General features: G+C 43.4%; 1 pseudogene; it reads left to right on the top strand.

Moving 5' to 3' along the window:
- Nucleotides 1-2652: 2652 nt before the first annotated feature.
- On the top strand, nucleotides 2653-5706 carry LOC143121249 (UDP-glucuronosyltransferase 2C1-like; annotated as a pseudogene).
- Nucleotides 5707-9060: the final 3354 nt, after the last annotated feature.

The following is a 9060-nucleotide window of genomic DNA, read 5'->3' as shown; positions in this document are numbered from 1 at the left end:
AACGTCTTACAACTTCAATATTTTACAACATATCCTAAATGGTTGTTACTTGACATCAGAAGTTATCGCTACCTGTAGCAGATGCGAGTGTTAACCAATGACATTGCAGTCATCAACAGTAGGTTATGCAGTTTCATATCAGACGAGTGATAAAAAAGTTCAGCAAATTTCGCTCCTGCTGGACATCAGTTAAATGACGGACATACAGCCTATGCTGTCAATTTGTTATTGTCTTGTTGCCTCTCCCTCCATTCTGTGATTGGTTCCTTCATTGAGGTGAAAACGAAGTCCATAGAATCCAGGCTGCCTAGCAGCGTGAATAAAATCGTGCGCGCAAGGCAGCATGGGAAAACCCAGGCTAGGTCAAGAAAGCACTTACTTAATTGACCCAATTTGAATGCACATTCATCTTTCTAGCGGTCAAATACTCCTTTAAAGTCAAAATGAACTGCACCCTAGACTAATCTATGACACTTTTTTAACTGGACATTTCCTCTTTGCTCCTTTCCTCACTCAAACATGCCACCTTCTATCACTGCCCAGTTGGCATCATCATGTGCGCTCTCTCGCTCTTTCTCTCTGCTACTCTGATGAAGATAGTATAGACATCCATCGAAACGTTAGTCTGCTGTGCACCACAATAAAAAAAAAGAAATAGAATCCATAGAACTCTGTGTTCTCCGGTGCTCCTCCTCTCTCTCTACGTGATCGGTCTTTTCCCGTGAAGCACCACACTGGAATTCAGAAGCGGGAGGAACCACCTTTTTTCGACTTGCTATTATTAATAAATGATGCATGTTGCCAAAATTCTTGCATGATGTTCAGGAACTAGTTATTTCTGATCTGAATCGCAAATCAAGAAATATTGACTAATCTTTTGTAGGCCCTGTACTTTTTGCAGATTGATGTATTTTGCAGATTGACATTACAGTTCCAGCGCAGAAAGACTATAGATGGGTAACACTTTCCTTGACAGTATTGACATAAGAGTGACATGACACTGTCATGAACAAATGACACTGTCATGACACATTAACCCTAACCCTAATCCTAACCCTAACCCTAACCCAAACCCAAACCCTAAACCTAACCCTAATCCTAACCCTAACTTGTTATGATAAAAACTGAATGACACTTAATAACAGAAGCGTTTATGACTTGTTTATGACACATTCATGACAGTGTCAAGTAAAGTGTTACCGTTAGGGTAGATGTTATTGTTAGCCATAAGTTGTTAGTTATTGTTATTGTAAGACACATGCAGCATTACCCCATACATATACCACACCCTGCCAGCATGGAAACATTTACTGACATGGAACCTAGACATCGGCGTAGGTTATTCATGACTACCTTCTGAGGTACTTCTGAGACTAACTTTTAGTAAAGAAAAATGACAGCTGAAATTATAAGAGAAAGCCTACGTTCCTGTGGTCGACATTGATTCTCAAGCATAAGTTTGCTTGCAGTGACCACCGTGATTGACTGATGAGCAACAGGCCTGTGCTGATGAGTAGGCATGCTGCAGTACCATAAAAAACAAGAGACATAAACTAGATGCACCGCAAAGCGGTACAAAATATGACCGCAGCTCAGTCCTGCACATTCTCTCTGCAAAAATAAATCACGCTTGTCAGTTTGTCTCCATCTCCTACTCCATCCCCCTACTCCTTCAACATTTGTAGATGTGAATGAGTATGTGCATGTGTGTGTTTGCTTTTGTGTATGTGTGCTTCTCTGTGTGTGTGGGTTCGCTTGTGAGTGTGTGTGCGCCTGTGGTCTTTCAGTCGTTGACACGAAATTACTGAAGAAGAAAAAAAATGGGAGAGAATGTGCAGGACTGGGCAGCGGTCAATTTTGTACCGCTTCTGTCTTTATATGGGGGACATTTTTAAGCATAGTTGAATATAGGGGGGGACATGTCCCGCTCAAAATAGATAATGATTACGGCCTTGTAACTGGGTGAAGCCTATTGGATCTTTTTAAAACACATTATACTTAGATATATTTCACCCCATTCAATGCATGTCTCTTTCCGTGTTCATCGGGTGGGGCAATGAAGTGGGTGTGAAGCCTTGATGCCAGATGCCATACCTCTGATGCTTATAGGGTGGCGCTCACATTAGGAGGGGAAAGTACAGAAAAGCACTTGTTAGTGAGTCATTGTCTGCTTTTACTGTCTGCCTGGTGTGTACGATAGTTTAATGCTTCTAAAAGAAAGATTGTGAAGTTTGTATTGGCACTGTCCCGAGTTCACTGTCTAGACAGTTAGGTAGGTGGACTGTAATAAAACTTTATCAGCAAATATGATGACACTTAGTGATTTTATCACTCATTTGTTTATCACCTAGAGACCAGTAGATTAGCTAAACAGTAATGAATTTACATTTTGTTTTCCAAGTAATTTCAGTAGAACTGTAATTGGGTATTGTTATTTGATTTATCTTTACTCATCAAAACAACACAACTGCAATCTGATTAATATTACCTGAAATACACAACTAAATACACTGACTTCTTAATGTTTTTAAAACTGGAGATATAGCGTTTTAGAACCAAACTCTTCATATGGATCTCTAATGACTGACACATTTGACCAGAATATTGACCTCTAATGTCATTCTTCTCTCAGCTTCCACAGTCCACAGTGCTATGGTCCCATTCACTCCTAAGGAGCACCTCCACCTACTGGTTCTGCTCATCTCCATGTCCGTCCTGGTCTGTGATGGAGGAAAGGTGCTGGTGGTCCCCATGGATGGCAGCCATTGGGTCAACATGGACTTCCTCATCCAGGCCCTGCACCAGTGTGGCCACACAGTCACCGTGCTGCGCTCCTGCAAGAGCTGGTACGTAAAGGAGCGGGCCCCCCACTACGGGGCCATCACCGTGCCAGTGAGCGAGGGCTTCAACGAGGACTTTGTGAACCCCGTCATCAAGAGACTGATCGAGGCCCAGAGGAGCAACAGCTCCATGCTCAACTTCATGGGTCTGCATGCAGAGATGTTCAACACCATGGTCAAAGCCCACCGAATCACGTGCGAAATGGCCACTAATATTTTCGAGGACAAGGCCTTGATGAAAACTCTGAATTAGAGTCGGTTTGATCTGGTTCTGACTGACCCCTGTCTTGGCACCGGGATAATGTTGGCTCACTTCCTCCATCTACCCCTGGTCTACAACGTGAGGTGGATCACAGCTGGAGAAGGCCATTTTGCAATCGCACCCTCACCACTGTCCTATATCCCACTGACCGGACTGGGCTTGTCTGATAAAATGACTTTTCTCGACAGGACTAAGAACGTGCTCTTTTACCTGTTGAACGAGTTTCATCAATGGCTCAGAGTAAAGCCCCAGTACCAGGCCGTCTGCGACCGCTACTTTTCCCCGAAGGTCGACTTCTCTGAGCTCCTGCAGGCGGCAGATATCTGGCTGATGAGGGTTGATTTTGTGTTTGAGTTCCCGCGCCCGACGATGCCTAACGTCGTCTACATGGGGGGATTTCAGTGTGTGCCAGCGAAGGCACTCCCCGAAGAACTTGAGCTGTTTGTCGAGAGCTCGGGCAAGCAGGGCGTTATCGTCATGTCACTCGGCACATTTGTGAAAGAGTTGCCCGCAGACATGACCGATGAGATAGCTGCTGCTTTCGCACAGCTGCCTCAGAAGATCATATGGAGGTTCCCTGGCGACAGACTGCCCCCTGCATTGGGCAACAACACCTTACTAGTCAATTGGATGCCTCAGAATGACCTACTGGGCCACCCAAAAGTAAAACTCTTTGTAGCTCACGGAGGAACGAACGGCATCCAGGAGGCGATTTACCACGGGGTACCGGTAGTAGGGTTGCCTATTTACTCGGACCAGTTGGATAACCTTGTCCGGCTTCGGGAGCGTGGAGCAGCAAAGATTCTGTCCATCGCCACGGTGAACCGAGCCAGCTTCCTGCAGGCGTTGCAGGAAGTGCTCCACGAGCCATCCTACAGCGGCAACATGCTGAGACTGTCCAGGCTGCACCGCGATCAGCCCATGAAGCCGCTGGACCGAGCCCTCTTCTGGATCGAGTTTGTCATGAGACACAGAGGGACAGGTCATTTGAGGACAGAGTCCTACAAGTTGCCTTGGTTTTCTTACTACTCAATTGATGTGGTGTTGGCTTTGCTGACTGTTATGTTTACTCTTGTCGCGACCGAACAAGGCCGGTTTGATTTTGGGGGGGATTCTCAGTCTGAACACAACCCAATTTTCTGTTCCCCTAACAGGGACTTCTTAGGACCTCCTGACCACAAGCAACATGGACACACAAGTGCAGATTATCAATATTTATTAAGGATAACCTCCCCACAGTCTCTTCCCACCATACGTTCTGCAGCAGTAAGCAATTACAACACCAGGAACAATACACAGCATTCAAGTGAGCCACAAAGTATGCATAAATCACAGTTGCATAAATCACACCACAAGGTTAGGCTAAACTACAAGAACAGCCACTCAATATAGAGAACACCACAAGGCTAGCTACATCAGCACAGCAAATCCCCATACGGTCTACTGCTGCAGCCATCAGACCACCTCCTGCAGGGAGGCTAAATCTCACATCAAAAATAGACAGACAAAACAGAAAATTAAATCTTACACATGGGGGAATATATTGGCCCTGCCACAGCCAACCCATGGAATCCCCCAAAATCAAATAACAGTAAATACCAAACACAACCAAAAATCCACTAACAACCCACCACCACAATTATACAGTCATGTCCATATTAAATGTCCATTGCACATCCCTGCACTTAACTGGCGGCCAGCAGTCCTCCCTATGCGCCGAGTGAACCGCTAACTGGCAGGCTCAGTCCGAACGTTCCCACGTCCTCTTCTGCTCACTGATAGGCTGGGGCGCACCCTCGCACGCAACAGGAGGCTCCTCCCACTCGCTGCAGCCTAGAGGGAGAGGAATGCACAGGCTCAGCACCGGAGGCCGACAATGCTGCTAAACCCACTCATACAGTCACTGCTAGGCATAATTACGTTCCTTTGGAATCAGATTGAGTACGTTGTGTCCATTTCCAAGTGTGACCTCCTCCGCCGCCGCTGATCTCCCTCAACGAACCACCGCCTGAGGAGGATGTAAACAGATCGCTAAGCCAATCGCCAGCTCAGTAGCCGGCCTCAGTCACTCACTCAAAACTCTTACGTCCCTCCACTATGGATCGTCTTGGCACATCAGCTCCTCAGCTCTCAGCTCTCAGCTCCCAGCTCCAGCACAGTCCAGTCCCGTCGGCACCGGCAACATAAAACAAACAGGGACAGGGGAGAGAACACAGACAGGGCCAAACACCACAGCAATACGACAACACGCTAACAGTCCATAAACGAAACGTCTCTCCCGCAGTGGCGCGTCTCGTAGCCCTGCCCGACCTCTTCACTAGAGTCATACCTGGGATTTTATACCACAGTCAGCCAATGCACACATCCCTCGCCGATCAGCTGGTTGTTCAGTCCTGATTACTTGCGTCTGGCCGCCAGTTAACTCATCGGCAGTATAACGAAGCACAAAACATACAATCACAAACACAGGTGAGACAGATCAAAACAAACACGTGTAACATTAACCCTTAGGGACGTGACACTCTGACTCTTCTTGTGGTTGCGCTGGTTAGACATTTATGTGTGACACTCTGTTGCAGGGAGAGGAAAAGCAAAAAGGAATAAATTATATTTTCACAGTCTATTTATTAAAGGTTACAGAGAGTGGCAATTTACCAGAGTATTCCTGGGATTACAGGGGGCTGAAACACACTGTATGCTCCAACAGAGAGTGAGTTGATAATCTGGGTAGTGAAAAGGGTCTCAGTGTTTTTCATCTTGCCTCATGTTGTGGTAGAGCATGTCTGCCAAAATGAGATTTCAAAATGAACACCCCAAATCAGTCATGAAACATACAGCTCGTTGTAAATGAGTTCGATCCATCGTATATCACCAAGCCATGGTTGTCTAGATTTGATTCCTGAGGGCTTCCTGATTCCTTTGTGAAAGTCATCTACAGATTGAAGTTGAAATATTCACAGTAAATATGTAAGCAATATTGTAACCAAACATTTCCAAATGTATGCTGTTCTGTTCTGAATACAGTATTTTACAGCCAACAAGAAAATTATTCTTATGCCAAATAATTTAATTATTCATGGCCAGAATTTGGTTCTGGATTTGCTTCTGGAATCTCCAGGCTACAAAAAGTGTTTCATGAAATTGAAAATTAGTGTATGAATTTGCAGATTTGGTTCGGGGTTATGGTGTTTGAGTGACAGGTTTCAAAACATGGGTGACAAGATTTATTGTGTAAGCAGTGTAAAAAAACTGTAATCAACCCATATTTCTGAAACCTACATACTGTGCATAATGAACACTGGTATCTGGTGAAATAAAGTGTAAGAGTCCTATTTGGATCCAAACCCAATATTATTATTAATACTAAACTATATCCAAACTGTATTATGTTATGTTATACTAGATCCAGTGTCAAATATGTCAAAGCAAAGTCTAAGGCCTTCTCCTAATCTGCCTTATGATCATCTTGCCTTAGAGGAAGCGAGTCCTCCCACACGATGTCAGAGACTGATACCTCTTCACTAAGGGGAAGCTGACACACCACAGAATGGTGACTAACCACTTGACTTTATAACTTCTTATAAATGGGACTCCATTTCTTCCTAAGCATCAGAACGTTTCTCGAAGCGGATATTTCTTTATCCGTGTGACCTCACTGTGACCTTAGCTCACCTTATCATTCATGGGGACATTCTGTACGGTTCTATTGGACATACCTGTTGAAATGTGCTAGTGATTAAACACAGCAACAGATTAGAATATCAGGTTGATTTTTTGGGAACGTACCATCTTCGATGAGCAAAACATGGGTCCAGATTAATCATAATAACGCCAGACACAGAGTTGTCATTGAGCTAGCTCCAGGATGGCTAAGAGGGATTAGCACTGCTAATTAGGACTGCTACAGCCAGTCTTTCATCATCTGCTTTCAACAGAAATTCATACTATATATATACTTTCTTGCAACAGCCCATATACTTTCTAGGAATTGGTGACATTGGAGAATGTTTAAATGTCAGAGCAGGTTTAGGTTTTTGACAGAATCAACAGGCTGTCTCCGGGACTCCCCCTTTCAGGAGACACTCAAACAGATCACATCGGTGGTTGGAAGGATGCTGTCAGAAACCTCCACTTTTAATTGCACCAAATGATATTAAGCAATAATCTCCCAGCGTCCGTAGGCTAAAATGATTTTATAACAACTAAGAGGTCTTGTTAGGCATGACAAACAGCAGAGGTTTCATAAAGTAAACAAAAATGTGATAGTGTATCGATATGAATTGCCATACAAAATGCGATAGTGTATCGATATGAATTGCCATACATCCTCCAAACAAAGTCGTTCATCAGCAATAATGGTTACCAAGTAACATACAGATACAACAGCTGATTTTTGTTTGGCACAGTAACACTAACTACGTAAAGGGTATTCCATGAGTGAGGATATCCCAAAATATCCTGGATATCCCCCCACTTTTTTACCACTAGTAATGACGCCTCATTTTGCATTTAAATGTCCAACGTAATAAAGCAGCGATTTCATAACAACAGATTTTGACAGTTTCTGCAGTTGAATGTTTTAATTAACACATAACGTGAAGCCAAGCAAGTATAAAATATACTATGCACAATGTTGGCCTCTCTAACTCAACTTGGCTGCAGAGACACGTTTGCATTACTTGACAACAGTAGATGCCAAATGTAAGATTACAACATTTTATCATATATAACTTTAGCTGGTGTATACTGTTGTTATATACAAACAATATACCACTTGGTGTTGGTAAAGGATATATCCGTGATCCATCTCTGGCTTCGTGCCTCCAGCCAAATCACAGCCTTGTGTATAATTGACCTACTCTCATCCACGCCATATATTGATTGATTTGATGAATTGTATGTAATCATTCATTCTGGCCATTTTCATTATTTAATGAAGGCAACAGCCTTGTATTCTGAATACCATGGTTAGAAAGTTAGTTCGTAATGTAGGCTAACTGGTTGCAGACCAATGGAGGTTGAAAGTCCAAACTGTTAAACAATCGTGTTGGCTGGTTGTTGAAAGATATTTAAGGAGCCGAGAGAGTTTCAATAGACACAAAGATGATACAGTGACTCCTTAAAGATCAACCAATGAGAGATGGGCCATGTATCATGTTGTATGCAGCTATGAGTCATCATAGAACGTGTATAAGACCTATCTGAAGCCTTTAATCAACTTAGCTGACTGCCTGTTCGTGGCGTGATGTGGGTGAACCACAGGAACGCCTGCTCGCCCTGTTAGCAGGTCACTCACTTTGATGCCGGGTCCTCCCCTCGCCTGATCACTGGGGAGACAGTGTGTCAACTGGGGAGAGCGCACTGTCATGATACACCGAGGAATCCCCTGTGGAGGAGTACTCACTCAGCTTGAGATTTTCAAGGAAAGAGTTAAATACGTGGGAGTCCATGTTTAAAAGAAATGGAGGAAAAGGTTTACACCCCCAAATAACAAGTTGGCAGTAACTTAGAGGCTGGTGTTAGATGATGTGATTTCCCCTTAAACATGCCTGATTTTTTTCAAGTTGACATTTGTTAAGTTTTTTCAAGTTGACATTTGTTATGTATTCAGTTTTTCTTTGTTGCTTGGCATTAACTGGTGAAAAAATAATTATTGCATTAAAAACCAGTGTATGAATGTGTAGCCTAATTGAATGGGCAACTGTGAGGCATTACTCTGTAAAGCACTTTGAGTGTTCAGAGAAGCCATATATAAATGCAGTCCATTCATGATTTAAAAATACATACGCTTTGCAATTTTATCATTAGCATATTCACATTAACATGTTTCCATTAGCATTTTTACATTAACATCAGCGTGCTTGTACATGTCATATCCAAAAAAGGCCAACTTCCTGCCCAGAGAGAAAGAGAGGTAAATTAGCATTACCTAATGAATTTTCACATGAACAAACAACT

The sequence above is a fragment of the Alosa pseudoharengus genome, unplaced genomic scaffold (genome assembly GCF_046254945.1).
Source record: "Alosa pseudoharengus isolate Yale_2024_CS ecotype anadromous, Long Island Sound unplaced genomic scaffold, YU_APseudo_1.1 YU_APseudo_1.1_scf_13, whole genome shotgun sequence".
NCBI classification, from domain to species: Eukaryota; Metazoa; Chordata; class Actinopteri; order Clupeiformes; family Clupeidae; genus Alosa; species Alosa pseudoharengus.
Note: the sequence above shows the minus strand (reverse complement) of the source record. Positions and strands in the feature narration are given on the sequence as shown.